Genomic DNA, 19,852 nt, shown 5'->3' with positions numbered 1-19,852 from the left:
ATGTCATGATTATGAGGGTTAGCCAGCAGCCTGGGGATTAAGGGGTTAACTACACCTAGCCAGGTGGAGAGACCAATAAGAATGTAGGTGGGACTTTTCAAACTGGGACAAAGGAATTTGGGTTTTTTTCTTTTCTCCTTTTGTCTCTCGGGGAGTTCTCTGCAGCTACAGAGAGGGACAAGCATGTCTCTCTCTCTCTCCAAGACACCATTCTTCATTTTCTGTAAGTAGGGTAAAGTTTAGGCAGTTTCGTTAGGTTTTATTGTTTTAAGGGTTGGGTATGGGATCTGGCACTGTTTAAAAGATGTTTTGGCTTTTCTTTGTAACTAAGTTCTAGGCCCATGGAGTTTCTCCATGAGTATATTTTGTTACCTCCCTATCTAGTCATTATGTTTGCAACAGGAATATTGTTGTAATAATAAAGGTTCTTTCTTTTCTTTTTATTAACCTGGCAGTGGTTAATTGTGTTCCTTGATTTTTATTTTAGGGGTAAGATTTCCCAAATGATCTTTCCCCTGATTTCTTTATCAATATTTGGGTGGTGGCAGCGGAAGTTTTATTCCCAAGATCTAGGTTTTTAAGATCTTGGGGGGAAGTTTTATACCAAAGCCTGGTAGATAAGGCTTTGGGGTACACTTGCTGGCCCCCACTTCTGCATTTATCATGCCAGAGTGGGGAAGGAGCCATGACAGTTCATATTCCCAAGGACTCCTGACTGCTTGCACATGAGGAAGAAACACCTCAGAAGGAGACCAGGGAGTGAGTTACATTTTCAGTTCCTTAAACTGGAACAGAATAAAATGCTAGGTGGGGGCTGGAGCCATATGTTTTGTTTCTTTTAGAAAGGGCCCCCTAAACATGGACAGGAACTGAACCCTGGCAGCTGCCACAGGCCCTTGCCCTAGGGGTAGGGGTGAAACTAATTCCTAGTGTTATGAGACCCCAACCCTAGGAGCTGTGTTGTGTTGTGTCTGTGGGGGCTAAGGATGCGTTGTCTCTACGGCCGATCAAAATGAATTGCCCATCCTAACACCTGCAATAATCCCACTGGATTCCCCCATTGTGAGAAAGGGAGAGGGGTGGTCAGCAAAGCCCTGAGCCTTAGAAACTTGCCTTTTTTTCTTAGGCTGTAACAACCTAATTTGCTGATCTTCAGGCTGAGCCACAAGGCCCGTCTTTCCCCCCTGGCTCGGTCAGAGCTGAGGAGGGACAGTGTGGGGTTTTGTGAGGAGGCCCATTCCTTTGTTCTATTGGTTAGTTTGCTGCCTTATTTGACTGGCTCCTGGGTAACTGGTAGCTCTGTTCATTCATTTATGTGTGTTTTGACAAGATTGTCAAGCACACCCAGAGTGAGGAATGGGCACTCTTATTTTAGAGAGCTACGTGTTTGAAGGGCAGGATTTTCCGACAGAGCCAGGAGAGCACACAATCCTCTTACTTTCAAAGGGGTGTATAATCAGAAATCACTTAGGCACTTTTGAAAATACCAGCAAGATGATTCAGTAGGGCTCAGGTGAACATGTACAATTCCTGTATAGCTTCTTAAAATACCATTTAATATTACAGGAGGGAGGCTATGGATTGATATGAGAAGTACAGGTATGAGTTGAAATCTAAGGGTATGTCTACACTACATGCCTCTGTCGCCAGAGGTATGTAAATTAGACTACCCGACATAGTCAATGAAGCGGGGATTTAAATATCCCCGGCTTCATTAAAATAAAAATGGCCACCGCGCTGTGCCGGCTCAGCTGATCATCGGCACAGCGCGGCAGTCAAGACGCGGATCGGTCGACAGGGAATGCCTTTGTTGACCGCTCCTGTAAACCTTGTTTCTTGAGGCATAAGGAAGAGGTCGACAAAGGCGTTCCCTGTCGACCGATCCGTGTCTTGACTGCCACGCTGTGCTGACGATCAGCTGAGCCGGCACAGCGCGGTGGCCATTTTTATTTTAATGAAGCCGGGGATAGTTAAATCCCCGCTTCATTGACTGTGTCGGGTAGTCTAATTTACATGCCTCTGCCGACAGAGGCATGGTAGTCTAGACATACCCTAAGTGTTCAAATGCTGAAGCTTTTTTGTTGTTGTTCTGTTGCACTCAGAACCAGCAGGTTGTGCTCATGAATCAATCATCTAGCTGAGGTACAGCTTCTCAGCCGATCCCTGTGATGTTCTGTGGAAGGTGACACAGAACTGCCCGGAACAAAACTCTTTGTTCCACACTAAGCTCTTGCAGGAGCAGTTAGGAAACATTGCAAGGTCTTTTTGTTGGCAGTGGAGGTGATGTTTTTTATGTTTTTTATGTTTCATTTGCCTCTGGCACAATTTCTAGCAGAGTGTTTTGTTTGTGTTTTTTTTTTAAATATTAGGCACTCCTACACATTCCTTGAGGTGTAACAGTTAACTCGAACTAAGGGTTTAGTTTGAGTTAACGTTTGACTGCCGCGTGTAGCTGCGTGCAGTTAGTTCAGACGAAGGGGATTTAAAAATGGCGCCTGGATGGGAAGATGCAAATAAAGCCCGGAATATTTAAATCTTGGGCTTCATTTGCAACTTGGAATGCCTACATTAGCCTCCCTAGTTCGAACTAGGGGGCTAGTGTAGACATAGATGTGCTTTAATCTAATACAGGGATAGGTAATAATTTTGGAAGAGGGGCCACTTCACAAATTTCTGAAGTAGCCCTGGGCTGCCCCAGAAGGGGCAGGGCCAAGGTACTTCCCATGTTCCCCTGCCCACAGACCCTAATTGGTCTGGGGGTGGTAGAATGTGTGAAGTCCTTGCTTCTCCCCAGCGCCTAGAGGGAACTGCCAGCTGTTTAAAACAACTCACAGTTCCCTCTAGGTGCAGCGTGCCCTTGGTGGTGAGAGGAGACTTCATGTGTGGCCTGCTCCCTCAAGCCATCAGGGCCTGGAGGCGGGGACCACACAAAGTCTCTCGCTCCCTGCCCCCTACCCTACCAGGGGCGTGTGGCACCTAGAGTAAACCTATAGTTTAGAACAGCTGGCGGTTCCCTCTCGTGCCTCGCACCCCTGGCAGGGGGAGGAGACTTCATGTGCTCCCCTGTCCCTAGATCTCAATTGGCCTGGGGGTAGAAGGGTGACAGGGTGGCTGCAGGCCAGATCAACCCCCTTGGTGGGCTGGATCTGGCCCGCAGAGTCTCCCTTGCCTACCCCTTGTCTAACAGCTGGAACATGGGCTGCTGAGTTGGAAACTTTGAAATCTTTCCAGACACAAAAAATGTTGCTTAATTAAATACGACAATTCAAGAATAAAATAAAATGTCCCACGGTGCAAATAAGTCAGTTCTCTTTCCTATTGCCTGGGGGCTGGGTCAGAAATCCTAGCAGCATGGGAATCTTGTCCTGGAAGCTGTAATTTTAAGAAAAGTTATATATGATAGTGGAAGAAAAGTCAAGTGATCTCTTCTATGCAAAGCATAATGACGTTTGTAACCCTGATAATACAGATAATTTGGCAGTAATGTGTGAGTGAGCCAGTCTGAGAACTGGATTAAAGGTTTAAATAATGTGGAGTACTCAATACAGCTAAGCCAGGCCATTTTCCACAACTCTAAATAGTGTTTCATACTGTAAAAGGTATAATTATATTTCTCACGTGAATAGTTCAGAGGCTTCTTGAATAAGAGTAAAGACAAGACTTGGATCGAATAATCTTAAAGGTACAGTATTGGAATCCCCAAATCAAGGATATTCTGATAAGAGCCCCTAGTTCTCAGCCTCTCGCTGTTGCTTTCATTGTCACCCTTCACAGATCCTTGCTGTCTCTATCTTTCCCAGACTCAAAATGGAAAGAATCTCTGAAACTTTCCCACATGAAACAGCTGCATCAGGGCATCGGAAACAAATGGAGCATGCCTAGGGCTGCATCTTATTTTGGTGTTGGGGGGAAGTGAGGTGAGGAGGAGGATGATATTTTGGCATTCTGCTGTTACAGCTCAACTCAGTCCCCTAACCAATTAACCTATAGTCATTCACTTGAAAAATGCTGCTTTAGTCCTGTTAAAAAAAAAAAAAAAAAAAAACGCTTCCTAGAGACAGCTTAGGATCTGAATTTATTCCCTCAGGGCCACATTTCTTAAACTGTGGGTCCTGACCCCCCCGGGGGGGTTGCGAGCAACTTAGAGGGGGGTTGTGGTATCACAAAGTTTGAGAACCCCTGCCTCAGGGTATGTCTTCCTTTGGAGCTGTGGATGTGACTCCCAGCTATGATCCAATCAGTGCACTAAAAAGAGTGCATAGTCGCAACAGTGTGGGCTGTGGGATGGACTAGCAGCCATATGTATCCATCTGAGACCACAGGCAGGTAGTCAGGGCAGCTACCCTGTTTTGCTTCTCATGCCACCACAGTTGCAGCCTAATATTTTCTCATTTTACATTTCCAAGCACACACCAGCAAAAAACACATCAAACCAATGCAAGAGATATTTGACTTAAACCCACTGAGCCTGTCAGCATGCCTATGGATATGGAGATTTTAAAGTGCCAAGTGCTGCAGGAGGCTGTGGATGTCTTTAGACTCAAGAGCATTTCAGTATAGACATGAGGGTTGTAGACAGGAAGCAGACAGTGAAGAAGTGATGCAGCAAACAACGTATGCTGTTTGTTACCTGTACACGCCTATAGCATGCACTGGCCAGAGCCATCCTTTTTGGGGGCTTCCCTGAATAATAACAATCATTAATTAAGAACATAACACTGACCCAACAATGCCTAGCTCTTAGACACTCCTCATCGTTAGTAGCTCTCAAAGGTCTTGTCTACACTATGCAGTGGATTGACTCTACAGCGATCAGTCGATCAGCCATCAATTTATTGTGTCTACCCTAGCCATGATAAATCAATCTCAGAATGCTCTCCCATCGATGCCGGTACTCCACCAAGACGAAAACAGTAGCTGGTGTTGATGGAAAGGCAGCCCCGTCAACCTTACCGTACATAAGGCTCCATGGCTGGTATATCGACTTCAGCTATGCCAGTAGATTGACAGTGCTGTTAAGTGTAGACAAAGCCAAAGTGCTTTACAAGACAGGTCAGTATCACTATCCTGATCTGTATAATGGGGATAATACAAAGCTGACATGCCCTGCACAAGGTCACCCATCAAGGCAGTGGCAGAGTCAGGTCTCAAGTCCTGCTCTGGTGCCCTATCCCTAAGGCCACACTGCCACCTTTTAGAAGCTATTGAGCAGGCCTTTTGCCCGGAGCAAGAGTATCAGCAGATGTTCTAACCAGGCTTGTTCATTTGGGCAAAGAGGGATGGAACATACCTATCCAAACCTATGGGTGTACGAGTGCTCCCAGCAGTGAGCTGGTATTTATAGTGTTTTATCCATCGTTGTTTCTGTGACTAAAGTCTGGCAAACTGATTTGCACTGTGTCCTGGATGCTTCTGACATTTCTGAAAAAAGATATTCACATTTGCCCCCCAGCAGAACTGTCAAACCACTTGCTTCTCCCTGAATGTGACACAACCTGTCTCTCCTCTCCACCCCCTCACAAAAAAACGGAGAACGGAGTTTTTTTTGTTCACATAAAAATAATTAGACTTGTTCTGCATTAGTGGTTTTGTTCCTATAAAAATGTGGGAGAGAAAAGACAGCTAGGGGGTGGAGGGTGGGTGGAAAGGCCCCACTTCTTTACTGATCTCCCTTGCTTTGCTTTCCAAGCGATTTATTATCTGAGCGGCACAGGAAAGATCAGGCTTGCCCCTCTGATTCTACCTCCTCCGTAGATGAGAAGTGCAGTTCTAGACACCCTTGAATAGTTCTCACTGTTGTCCAGTGTTTGCAACTCTGCTGAAAAGCAGAGTGACTGCGGTTTGATACTCCCGTTTCTGAGCATAGATACATTATATTTGGCTGGGTGTTAAATTACACTCATGAACTAAAGGAAATTTTATAAGAACTACCATATTGGGTTAGACCAAAGATCCATTTAGCCCAGTATCCTGTCCTCTGCTAGTTGCCAATGCCAGGTGCCCCAATGGGAATGAATAGAACAAGTAGTTATCAAGTGATCCACCCTGTTGCCCATTCCCATCTTCTAACAAATAGAGACTTAAGGACACCATTCCTACCCATCCTGGCTAATAGCCATTGATGGACCTAACCTCCATGAATTTATCTAGCTCTTTTTTGGACCCTCTTAGAGTATGTCTGCACTGCCACCCTAGTTCGAACTACGGTAGCTAATGTAGTCATTCGAACTTGCAAATGAAGCCAGGGATTAAAATATCTCGGGCTTTATTTGCATGTTCCCGGGCGCTGCCATTTTTAAATGCCCGGTAGTTCGGACTCCTGCCCGCGGCTACTCGCGGCATGGGCTAGGTAGTTCGAACTAAAGCCCCTAATTCAGACTACCATTACTCCTCATTGCAGGAGTGTAGCCGCGGGCAAGGAGTCCGAACTACTGGTCATTTAAAAATTGCGGCGCCTGGGGACATGCAAATAAAGCCCGGGATATTTTAATCCAAGGCTTCATTTGCAAGTTCGAATGACTACATTAGCCACCCTAGTTCGAACTAGGGTGGCTAGTGTAGACATTCCCTTAGGCTACGTCTAGACTGGCATGATTTTCCACAAATGCTTTTAACGGAAAAGTTTTCAGTTAAAAGCATTTGCGGAAAAGAGCGTCTAGATTGGCACGGACACTTTTCCACAAAAGCACTTTTTGCAGAAAAGCGTCCGTGCCAATCTAGAAGTGGTTTTGCAGAAGAAAGCCCCGATCACCATTTTCACGATCGGGGCTTTTTTGCGCAAAACAAATCTGAGCTGTCTACATTGGCCCTTTTGCGCAAAAGCTTTTGCGCAAAAGGACTTTTGCCCGAACAAGAGCAGCATAATATTTCCACAAGAAGCACTGATTTCTTACATGAGATCGTCAGTGTTCAAGCAGCCAGTGTAGACAGCTGGCAAGTTTTTCCGCAAAAGCAGCTAGACACAGCCTTATAGTCCTGGACTTTACAACATCCTCTGGCAAGGAGTTTCACAGTTTGACTGTCTGTTGTGTGAAGACGTACTTCCTTTTATTTGTTTTAAACCTGCTGCCTATTCATTTCATTTGGTGACCCCTAGTTCTTGTGTTACAGGCACGATGTGTTCAAAATATGCCTGATTCAACGTCAGCTAGCTCTTCACTTCAGGCCGTCTGGAGGACTTGGTTTACAGTGTGACTTGAGAGCCTATTGTCTTGTTGATGGGTACTTTAGTGAAGGACGGGTCCTTCCAGTCCCACTCTCTGATTTAATCTTTTATTTATTTCAATATTTGGCTCATCGCCACCCTTAAAAGTTCCTCCAGTTGCCTTTTCTCCAACAGACACAAGCTGGTCATAGCTCCCACTGGCCAAAACCAGTTGCTCAGGAATGACATTAGGTGCTCATTTCTTCAAAGCTGGCAGTGTCAAGTGACTATTCATTGTCTTAGCTCTGCTCAGTGCTTTGGCCAGCTAAGGTTCTTGCCTGGATTCTTGTTTTCTTTCCACCTCTGATGAAGTGGGGATTGGATTCACTTTGTTATGTTGCATGTGATTCCTACTGTCCTGTGCTGTAACTCTGTGTGTGCCTCAGTTTCCCTGGGCACTGCATTGGTGCCTGGCTGGGGATGGGAGTTTGGGGTGTGACTCTCACAGAGGGGGAGGCTGCCCTAGGTTGCCCCATCTTAGCTTGTACACAACAATAGCTCAGGCTCTTTTGTAACCTGAGCCTAGGTGTGTGTGTGTGGGAGGGGGGCAACCAGGTGACATTAGGTGACACCTTTTTGCCTGGGAAACCGGACAAAGGAGAGGGCGGGGCTTGTTGAGGAGGGGGCGGGGCTTGTGGAGGAGTGTTTGAGTTTTCTTGGCTGGCTTAGGATGCAGGGAGGGGGCCCAGGACATTGGCTCTTGGCCCCCCTCTCCCTAGGATGGACTATACTAGCTGCTCCTGGCTCCTGTGTTAACAGCATGTCTGTGCTACACTGTATCCCTGTCAATGAATAAACTTTCTGTTCTACTTGATGGCTGAGAGTCACATCTGGCTGCGGACGGGGGTGCAGGACCCAGAGACTCTCCACTCCTCCGTGACACCATCTGCCTCCATTTTGGTGCCTCTCTGGTAGCTCTGTGCTCACACTTACCACCTGCTACATCCCTTCAGCCGCAGGAGCACATGTCCTTTCCTGCACCCCATGCAGTCTCTTCTTAAATGATCTCCCCGGCCTCCAATGTGGGGAGAATTGGCATTAGGGGCATTTCCTGCCAGCTCTGTAGCTAGTCCGGGCACTGAGGGGATGGAGAGGCCTACTTATCCTGGCTTCCGGTCTCCTAGCTCTCTCCAGGGACCTGGCTGGACATGCCTGCATTTCCTGCCAGCTCTGTAGCCTGTGTTGGCTGTCTGGACGCTGCCTGAGTGGGATGAGCTACCTTGTGCTCCAGAGGCTGTGGCCATGTGGTGGGCGGACTCCAGGCTGTTTATTGCCTCTCAATGGCTGAGCCAGCCTTTCCTGTTTTAGAAAACATTTCAGTCTATAATTATTGCGCCATGGGAAGAACAGAAGATCCTTCGATCAAGTGTTCATTATCCCTTCCCTGCCTGGAAGTTGGATTTTCAGAGTGGCAGCTACTGTTCTAATCCCCAGGCAGCGCAGAGAAACACAGGAACTGGTGGTTTACTATAAAGCTGTCTGTTGCTCAATATTCTTTCAATAGTTTAATAATAGCACAACACTACAAAATAGAGCAGCAATCCCATCCTGGCAAACTGCCTATTAATCAACTCAAGCTGCGTCTAAAAGACTGCTGTTTAGCACCCTGGAAAGTCCTCACATCCCCATGCGGGATTCCAGATTTCATTCAATTCTGGAGTACTTGTGAGAGCAGAAATAGAAAGGCATTTTAACAGGGTGTGAAAAACCATCGTTGTCTGGACACAGATGAAACTTCTTAAATTGTCAGATTTCCTACCACAGAATATATGACAATGTTTTATAACCGTGTTATGTCAGAAAATTATAGGATTATATGCCATCGGTAGAGGAATAGCTAGCTGAGAAAAATAAACCAGGCCATAATCTATTATATATTTGAGAAAATGTGTCTGTTTCTGTGTGTCTGTCTGCCCCCCAGTCAGGGAACATGCACCCTTCCACTGGCTGTGCTCACTGGAGCTGTAGTGACCATGGTGTAGTCCTTTTACTAAAGGTGCCTCTGCTTATTTTCTGGGAAGACCCTGTGTGCTGCAATCTATCCCCAAAGACTACAGTTCCCATGAGCCCTGAGGAAAACAGGAAGAAAGTGACTTTTGTTTTGGAGATCTGGAGTTCTCTCCAGGTGTGTGGAGGAAGACTCAGGAGTCTGTGGACTCTTCCCTCTGTTTTTGGAGCAGAAAGGGAGTCAGGCTGCTGTGGAGGAGTTTGATCCAGTTCAGGAGCTGTTATGTGGCAGTTGCAGACTGGGACAGCGAGCCTTTGGAACTGGGATCTAGCAGGCTGCTTCTGATTGCCCTAGAGGGGAGAACCTTTGGCTGTACTTGTGGCAAGAAGCTACTCTGCATCCAGCACACAGAAGGAGACTGTGAATAACTGGGCATCTTTGGGGAAATGTTGCCTGGGACAGACCTCAGAGAAACAGACTAACTCTGGGTTGAAACAGAGGCAGAGAGGCCAACCTAGTGAACCAGAGCTGCTGCATAGCTTGGACCCACATACACCCTACCTCCAGAGAATCTGCATTACAGCTGCAGTTCTTCAAGCGCACCCACGCAAGCAAGATTCTGGGACTCTGAGTCCAGGGGTGTGCACACTCTGGGGTGGGCTCAATATTGGCAGTGCAAATGGCAGCTTTTACTTCTGTGTACTTTGTTAATTGATGTTATTCACTGTTCATTTGTTAAATCCTGTTTCTGTAAGTTAAGTAAAGGTTGTTCATTCTAATGCAATCTACTAGATGTACAGGCAGTCCCCGAGTTACGTACAAGATAGGGACTGTAGGTTTGTTCTTAAGTTGAATCTGTATGTAAGTCGGAACTGGCGTCCAGATTCAGCCGCTGCTGAAACTGACCAGCGGCTGACTACAGGAAGCCCGAGGCAGAGTTGCTCTGCCCCAGGCTTCCTGAAATCAGCCGCTGATCAGTTTCAACAGACTGAATCTGGACACCAGTTCCGACTTACATACAGATTCAACTTAAGAACCCCAGACGTCCCCACGTCAGCTGCTGCTGAAACTGATCACTGCGTAACTCGGGGACTGCCTGTATATTATTTATGATTTGTAATTGTTGTTCTGGAGTTATATCCAGTTTATTATTGGAATAAGTTTATTCCTGGAGGTTCCCAAGGCACACCAGTAAGTGTGTTACATGGCCAGCCAGGTGGAGGCACTGCCATTTTATGTTCTTTATGAGCAAGGGACATCAGCAAGGGGGTGGATAGGGTTTCCCCAACTAAACAACATCACCACTGGGGTACTCATGATCTCCTTTTATGTTAAAACCATCAGGTGCCCAGGCACACCTGTGAGTTTGACCTGAGTAACCCGGGGAGGAAAAAGGGGGTTACAATGGGAAGACACTTCTTGTCTATCTCAAGCTGGGGTTGTTCCCTTTTCCTGGGGTAGCCTGCCTACTGAACCCCTCATCTCCAGCCCCACCCCAGAGAAATTATTTAAATGAAGAAAAACAAAAAATTAATTGAGTTAAGGATCTGAGCAATGCTGGGTAAATCTTCTAGTCTGCTGTATTTCAAAGGAAACATCATTTAGATTTAGAGATGGCAAGGAAGGTAACTGATCTGGCCTCCTGAATCCTTCATATATTCACCCAGCATAGAGCGAGAGGCACCAATGTCTCTCCAATTTGGCTTTTTAATAAACCATTGTATCATTTCACATATCCTTGGAACAGAAGTAAATAAAAAGGGCTGTATGACCAGGAATATCAACCCCCGTGCTGGGGCAGAGGGGGTTAACCTTGCTTACCTGGCTGAGGAGGCCCTGCCCCCACAGCCCTACTGGGCATGCTCCAGATGGAGGCCTGCTATAAAAGCCTGTGGAGCTGCTCAGTCTGGGCTGATTGCTGCTAGGGAAAGAGGTGCTGCCAGAGCTCCTGAAGAGGAACCATCACTGGACCAAACTATGGAGACCAGCCTGGGGGAGGCTGCAGATGAAGCACCCAGTCAGGAGAGGTGAGATGGGAAGGACTATCCTGAGGACACTGGTGGGAAATAGCACAAGGTGGGCAATTGATCCCTGGGAGCTTGGTGTGTTGCAGTAGGATTCCCTGCCAAGCAAGTGGTGATTGACTCTGCCACTTACAGGGCCCTGGGTGGGCCTGGGTCCCCCTACCTGCTGCTCACCAACCCCATGAAGGGACACAACTTGACTATAGACTCCAGTTGTTAGGCCACATTGCCCTACTGGAGAGGGGTGTTACTATAAACTCTGGCCTCTAGGCCACATTGCTCTGAAAGAAGGAGGGTGGTGTTATAGACTCTGCCTATTGGGCCTCACTGCCCTGTCAGAGAGAGCCGTTACTATAGACTCTGGCCACTAGGTCACACTGCCCTGGGGGAATGGGGCATCACTATAGACTTTGGCCTCTAGGCTGCACTGCCCTAAGAGGGGAGGATGTTGTGATGGACTTTGGTTGTTAGGGTGCAATACCCTGCTGGAGTGGGGGTGCTACTATGGACTCAGGCCTCTAGGCCAAATGACGCTGAGAAAGGGGCATTGTTACACACCCTGATGACTAGGTCACATTACCTGGCAAGTGGGCAGAACTGATATTAATGGGCTAGAACACTATTTGAAAAGTTGCAGAGGGCCCGACCTGCCCCCTTAGGGGGACCAGGAAGATGCCCCATGACAGGCTGCCACTATCAGTTTGCAAAAAAGATTGACGTTTGTTATTTGGAAGACAGACTTCTATAATACTAGACTGGGAGTCCTCAGTAGAAATCTATGGGAAAGCCTTATGGCATGTTCTCTGATGGCAACTGTGTTTTTTGCATGATCTAGGGAACAGATCTTTAGGTGTTCAAAATTGACATAGAAAATCAGCTGAGATTCGTGCCTACATATTTATTTTCTTGACCCTGCCCTCTGTTTTGATGTCATATTTGCTGGCCCTTCTCTATGGGAATTCTGAAGACAACGATCAGTGCTAACACAAAACCCCTTCATGAAATTATCTTTTTTTTTTTTTTTTTTTTTTTAACCCTAAGGGATTCTGAATTTAGGGTGGCAGCTAAATTTTTGGGTTTTTGCTTTTCCAGTGCCTGACGTTACTCCTCCAGACCCAGAGCCTGGGGATTTTACTGATGGAATAGATGAACATTTGATTTCACCAGATCCAGTGAAGGAGTGATGGGTGCCTCCGAGTACAATTAATTAAACAATGGAATGGGTGCCCCCTCAGCACGCGCCTACATGACCGAAGACGCATAATCAGTAACAACACTCCTCCTCACTTCTACAGCAGCTATCACCCAAGGATGCCAAAGCAGTACATAAATAACTGTTCTGCAGGTGTCACCATCTGCTGTACAATTAGCATTCTTCTTTCAATCAGGAAAAAATGCCCTTCCACTGCTCTTCCCATGGTCATCTCTCCCTTTCTCCTGTCTCTGCCAGTTGAACCTTTCTAGTCTGGGACTTGACCAGGGATTTTTGCTGAACCATGGGAGGTCAATATTGTCTAGCAGCATTGCCAACACTTCTAAGCTCCCAGTAAGCAGTGGAAGACATTTGAGGGTAAATTAGAGCTATATAACAGCACAGAACTCTGAGAGCCAGGACTAGTGGCTGTAAACAAACTTTATGGGACTGCATGAAACTTGGCCACACTCATAAGTGGACATCTGGCTAACTAAAATCATACAGGTCCATGGATGTTGCTGGACCAGAGAATGCCAGACTAGGGAGGTTCAACCTGTAATATATCTGTTCTAATTCCCCTGGTACAACCTTTCAGTAAGTTATCTGCATTTCATTATTTAAATATGGATCTGAGGCATTTATTTGGCATTTATCCAAAGCCTGCTGTACCATTTTATCATTGGTCTTTATATTTTCCTGGTGCAATTTTGAACATCCCAGGGAGTGAAAGACAACTGTAATTAAAGCTATTTCACTGTGAACTCCTGTTCCTCTAATACACTTGTCTTGACATCACGCTTCGGTACTGCAGAACACTCTTCAGCAAATCTTTCTTCCTCTGCACTTGCACTACTTTGATCTAAGATGCTCAGTAATTGGACAGTTGTAAAGAAAGCACATTCTGATTATGACGGGTTGTCCCCTCTTCTGGAGCACCACCTGCCATACTGGGATATCCCTGCCTATTCCAATGTTTGGGGTTCCCTCACATTGCCCTCAGGCTTTCTTCAGCACATGCACAGGGAGAGACACACCTTGCTGCAAAAAAGACGAAAACTGAGATCAGCTAGGGAATGGCCCAGCACTCAAGTGCATGTCTCAGCTGGAGTGATAAACCAAATTTGTATAGTCTTGCACGGCCCAGAGAATTGTACAGTGTAGGCTCATTGAAATTTGCTTCCTCCCTGAAATGTGGTGAAAGATGTACAGCTTTTCTGCCCCACTTATGAATTTCACAATGAATTTCACTTCTGCTTTAGAGAGAAGAAAAAAAAACCCTACAAAATATAGATTTTTAAGTGATTACAAGGGATAGCAAACAGATCAAAGCAAATTACTGAGCAAATAAATGTGAAAACTGTGCTTAGTACACTAAAGAAACTGGTTACAAGTACAGGTAATTTCTCACCCTAAGGGTGCTACATTGTACCCTTCAAAATAAGCTATGCAGTTTTGAAATAAAGCGCTATTCTGAAACGTCCCTTAACCCTTGTGGAACGAGGTTACAGGCACACAGGAATAGTGCATCCATTATTTCGAAATAACAATCTGCTTTAGAAGTGCTGAATAGCTATTTCAATATACTGCCGGTATCCCGAAATAGCTTTGCAGTATAGACGTAGCCTCAATGTTTTAGGTATTTCTTTCACAGTCCAGACACCTTTTTTCAGCCTGGGTTTCATCCTTTCTTTCCCAGTTCATTGTCAGGTATTTACAGCAGTCATCTTGGGCAGGGATCCAGTCAGAAAAAGAATGTAGATTAACTCACTTCCCTGTCTTAAATATATTGGGGAATGCGTTGTTTCCCAGTTTGATCTCCAATGCCACCCCCCATTAGTGGACAAATACTAATTGTACAAGATGGAGTCCAGTACCAGGTGACATGCCCACATGACCCTGCAGGGTCCAAACAGTCACGTGTCAAGGTTGTTAGCGGCATCCCAGGAAGCTTCTCAAGAGGCTGGGAGATTAGCATCTTCAAAGTCCTATTGTCTCCCTAATGGCTCATCCAGATTGTGTTCTGTGTGGCCGGCATTCCCAGGTGTAAACCCGTGTGTAATAGCTATATAGGCAATATTCCCAACTCCAGATACAAAAGTGACACACACATACAAATATGAACATTATACTACATCATAACTTTTCCAGTGATCTCTCCCATGATCCATCTTGCATAAAATGTATCTTAGTTATGCTGCATTCATAGGAGAACGATATCTTTATGAAGAATAGGGGGTGTGGTGTCACACTGACTGATAGCCACACCCTAGAATCAAGGTGCTGTTGATCTCTGATTGGTGTGTCAGTCTGAAGCAATAGAACCCATAAAATAGCTCTTCCCACTCACCTCCTCTTTTAGGATTTCTCCTTCTTTCCTGAGCATGACCTTCCTCTCTTTTCTCAGGGGCAACCTGTGTCAGAATGCTCAGAGTTACCACTTACTCACTGAGCATGGACATCGGGCCAGATCTTCCACTCATGCAAACTGGGATAGCTCCATTGACTTTAGTGGCACTAAGTCAATTTACACCAGGGCTGTGTCTACACTGGGCCACTTATTCCAGAAAAGCAGCCGCTTTTCCGGAATAACTTGCCAGCTGTCTACACTGGCCGCTTGCTTTTCTGGAAAAGTAATGACGATCTACTGTAAAATTGTCAGTGTTTTTCCAGAAAAACTATGCTGCTCCCATTCGGGCAAAAGTCCTTTTCCGAAAAAATTGTTCTAGAAAAGGGCCAGTGTAGACAGCACAGTAGTCTTTTCCGCAAAAAAGCCCCGATCGTGAAAATGACAATCGGGGCTTTTTTCCGGAAAAGTGCATCTACATTGGCCACAGACGCTTTTCCGGAAAAAGTGCTTTTCCGGAAAAGCATCCTGCCAATGTAGACGCGCTTTTTCCGGAAATACTTATAAAGGAAAACTGTTCCATTTTAAGCATTTCCGGAAAAGGGTGCCAGTGTAGACGTAGTCCACTTAAGGATCTGCCCCAATGGAACAAAATTTAGAAAGATGCAAGTAAAGAGTATGACATTGAACTACCTAGTGTACCTAGAGGATTTTCGTAGCAGGAGCTGCTAGTTCAGGTAAGCAAGGCACTTGAGTCAGTGGGAATATCTGGCTCAAAAGCTTCACTGTGAGTTAACCCATAGATCCGGTTTTTGCACAGAACTCTGACACCACTGTGTGAATGTAATTAAGTCTGTCAGAATGAAATAAGATTCTGCATTAGTTTTCTCTGCAGAGAACACTGTGCAGTTACAGCTAGACTAGCGCCTATTTCCTAGGTACTAACTGGGGTTGGTATACAATTGTTAAAAAATCTCTCCCAAGCACACATTTTCCAGTCTTTTCCAGATGGTTTCCTTTTCTTTGCTCTGTCTCTAGTGTCAGACTTAGCAAAACTAAAAATAAATAACGGGGAGAAAAGACATTAGCAAATAGGTTCTGCTATCTCGTGGCTCATCAGCTTCTCTCACTCCAGGGAAACAAATGTCACTTAGACACATTAGCTTTTATCACTCTCTTTGTGTCCCTGACTTGAAGCACTGACTAGCTCATTCTCCTTAAAAGCTACAATAAGAACACTCTTTGCCTAACTCTACTTTGAACCTTATACACAGATCCCTGGCTGTATGTGGAAGCTTTAGGAAGTTCAGTGTCCCAGTCTGGACAAAATCTTCTAGCCGTCTCCTTTCAGTGGGCACTGAAATTGGACAAAGCAGATGTGGGAGTATCCAGTGCATGGAGTGGGTGCGGCTAAGGAAGATCAAAGGCTTCCTTTGCATTAATCTTTCATTCAGCTTCTTCACTAGTCTGACACAGGAAGGGTTTACTTGCTAATCATGTTTTAGTGCAGATAAGCAGCTATAGTTCATACAGGTGGGACACCCCAGGTCCGGAACCCTGGGCACCTGGAGTTTGCCAGACCAGGGAAGGTCAATTCTGGGCTCTCCCAGGAGGGCTGCCTGCATCCCAGAGAGGTTCTCCTCCTGGCCACTGGCCTCACTGCTCCTGGGCTGCTGGCCTGGTTCCCTCCCTGGCCCGCTGACAGGGATCTCCGCCCCTAGGCTGCTGTCCAGGCTTCCTGCCCTGGGGTTGCTAGTTGAGCTCTGGTCCTGGCCTGCTGCTGGTTGGTCTCTGCTCCCTGCTCCTGGTCAGGCTCTGCTCCTGGCCTGCTGGCTGGGCTCCGTGCCCCCAGGTTGCCAGCCCGCCGAACTGGCTTCGCTCACGGCCACCAGCAACCTCTGCCTCCAGGGCTCTCTGGTCCAGATGTAGCTGAACCAGAGTGTCCTGGACAAGAGAGGTTCAACCTGTATAAACAGCCTAGGGAGGGAAAAGGGAAAAGTAGTGGTCCGCACTTCCCATAAAGTCAACTGCCATCATTACACAAGCACCACAGCTGCATACATGTGCTGAGAAACTTTGTAAAGGGACACCCTCTCCCTTTCTCTTTCAGATGACAGGTTCATCCGAAGTTTCTGTGTTAATAGTGTGCAGTTTGGGTGGGGCCTGGCTCCATGTTATTGGAAGGACTGGGGCCTCAGGCAAAAGGGGTGGGACTAAGGCAGACAGGTCTCAGTACCACCAGGATGGCACGGCACCGCCCCTCACAGAGCCAGCCAGAGCTCACATCATAGGGCTCAGTAGCAATGTCCAAAAGTCCTGGGCCCTTTAGAATTGCCGGGCCCTGGCTTTGCCCCCTCGAGCCCTGTGTGTGGGCCTGCCACTCTCAGCCAGACACCTTGACTCTCCCCTGTGTTTTGTGGCAGTGGCTGAAGTTGCTGGGCTAGATGGAGGACTCACTGTTTGAAATCTATGGCCTGTGTTATGTGAGGGATCACAATAATTCTCTCTGGCCTTAGTACCAGTGAATGGACTGTTTTGAAGCTCTTGTCTGCTTTTGGAAAGGCAATGGCTGGAAATGTTTCTGAACCGGGCTGCTCACTCTGTTTAGAGAAAGTATGTGAAATGTTGCCTAATGCTCAGTCTCCTTTAGGGTCTGAGAGAAGATGTAATCATCAGCTCTCAGCTTCTGAGTTGGATGAGTAGGAGGATATCGGCATGATGTGTGTAAACAAACAGGATCTCATGGGATGCAGATGCATGAGCTGGCACGGTTCCTAAACCCTTACCTTCTAAAATGGTCTGCTGCCCTAACCAAGATGGGATGAAGAATAAGAAAAGATCCACACCCAGATCTATTTGCTCACAAGAACCATACAACAAAAAAAGAACCTGGCTAGCATGTAGGATAATGATGAGTTCCTAAAAAAGAAAATGTTCTTTCTTAGTGTTAAGAATACTTTGCTTCAAACCTTACACTGTTGGCATAGAGACTGATGCAAAATATAACAGCACAAAATCACTATTTCTGTCACAGGAGTCCCTGCTAATAGCTTAAAGAGCTAGTGTGTTACAAGTTAATATTTGGAGGTTACTTTGCAAAGTGTGGGGAGTAGTTATATTCTGGATTCTTCTTAAACTTACCTCAGTTTTATTTTTATTTTTTTTCAAAAGTCCTTTATTTCTGGGTAAGTAGAAATATAACGGGAGTTTGTTATCTGAAGAGTAACAAAAATAATACATGGAGTGAAGTGGACTTGTGCAACCTTGTGGATATCTTTCTGGGTAATGGAATTGGGAGTGTCTAATTGGCCTTGCAAATATTTGAGCAGTGGCGTGACTGAAGTAGCCATCTTCTGTTGGAGAAACTACAAAGCACTGGAAATGAAGACCATGTGCTCGTAAGAAAGGATAAATAGAGTTGAGGGGGCAGCAGTACCTGACTGGTACGCTTTGCTCTAAGGGTATGTCTAGACTGCATCACTCTGTCGGCAGAGGGATGCAGATTAGGCAGGTCAACATTGCAAATGAGGCAGGGATTTAAATATCCCGTGCCTAATTTGCATAAAAATGGCCACCGCATTTTGCCAACTCAGCACTTTGTCCGCAAAAAGTGGCAGTCTCGAGGGAGATCTGTAGAGGAAAAAAAGCCTTTTTCGACATATCCCTTATGCCTCCTGCAAGGAGGTTTACAGGATCTGTCGAAAAAGGCTTTCTTTTTCGACAGATCCCCCTCTAGACTGCCACTTTTTGCGGACAAAGTGCTGAGTTGGCAAAATGTGGTGGCCATTTTTATGCAAATTAGGCAAGGGATATTTAAATCCCTGCGTCATTTGCAATGTCGACCTCTCTAATCTGCATCCCTCTGCTGACAGAGGGATGTAGTCTAGACCAACCCTAACAAAGAAAAGTTTCACCAGTGTAAGGCTGCTGCTCCTCTTATATGGATCGAGAGGAGCAAAGATGGTGGAAAATGGGCAGCAGGACTCTGCTGAAGGCACCCCTGGCTCTCTCCTCCCAGTCATGCAGAACCTCAGCAGGAGTTTGTGTGTAGTTGTGGAATTAACAGATATACACAGCAGGGCCCCCCTCCTCTCTCCTTAGCCTTGACAGATATCTGTATCCACTGTTACTGCTAGAAGCAGCATTTACTCTCTGCCACGGGGGCCTAGGAGGGGGCTAAGAAGGCAGTAAAAAGTTGCAGGTGCTGATAGCACAGTCCCTGGGAGAGCTATTTTGCCATGGGGGAAGGTGACCTTGCACGTGGAGTGGCATTGTGGGACATTTCAATGGATAGCCGGAGATCCACATATTAGTTCTTTATATACCCTGCAGAATCTTATGGGATTTCAAGATGACTTTTTTACCTCCCCCTCCACTGCTGTGGATTTTTTCCAAAGGGAGGGACAGTCTGGCCCTTTCATTTTAAATTACAGGCAAATCTTTTACCTTCCTTCACTTTATTATCTCTTAATAAGGCCACCTCTGTGCCAGAAATTACATCCCTGCTCTTTTCTTTTATGGTCTTTTAAATGCTTGCCTGACTCTCTAAAATAGCTGATAAAATAGTGAGACAGATGCTATCAGCTTTCTTCTCTCCCTCCCTCTCCAGCTCACTGGACACCTGAGATGTTTCAGGCACTGAATAAATGATGCTTCACGTGAAGGTTTTGTTAATTGCCATCTGAGAAGGCAAATATCACCTGCATACTCCAAAGATTCTCATACTGTCCCTCACTGTGCTATCCCTTTCAAAGCACGGTTCAAAGATGCAGTTCCATAAGCATTTAGTGAGTCGATATCTGAGTCACTTCTAAAGCTCCTCAGAGAGTTAGCTCCATAAGAAAATTAACTTTCAGGTATTGCTACAACACACAGCAGTGGTGAGAGATGGGATTCAGGTTCACAAGAATCATTCAGCCTCTGAAGAGAGAGTCTTAACATCTCTACTTTCCTAAACTAAAGACAACGCACAAGTAGTTCTGGATCATCAGACTTTCATCTCTGCTGCCAGGAATTTTCTGTCCTGCAGAGAGAGTTTCACTGAAAGTTGACTTCATACAAAAGGAGACCTTTCCTTGCTGCGGGACAGGTGAAAATTTAAAGTGCTAGGACTTACATAGTAACAATTGAGGGAGAA

At 46.0% G+C, this 19,852-nt stretch overlaps 1 non-coding gene across 2 annotated transcripts in view; it reads left to right on the top strand.

Annotated features, from left to right (window-relative positions):
• Positions 1 to 19,852, top strand: part of LOC112544636 (uncharacterized) — a 132,270-nt gene continuing 112,418 nt past the window's right edge. For both annotated transcript variants that reach the window (XR_012896374.1, XR_012896375.1), the window contains exon 1: positions 1 to 223. This is a non-coding gene — a transcript (uncharacterized LOC112544636). The remainder of the gene's footprint in view (positions 224 to 19,852) is intronic.

This window comes from Pelodiscus sinensis, chromosome 17 (assembly GCF_049634645.1).
Source record: "Pelodiscus sinensis isolate JC-2024 chromosome 17, ASM4963464v1, whole genome shotgun sequence".
Taxonomy (NCBI): domain Eukaryota; kingdom Metazoa; phylum Chordata; order Testudines; family Trionychidae; genus Pelodiscus; species Pelodiscus sinensis.
The sequence above is the reverse complement of the archived record's forward strand: the minus strand, read 5'-3'. Positions and strand labels throughout refer to the sequence as shown.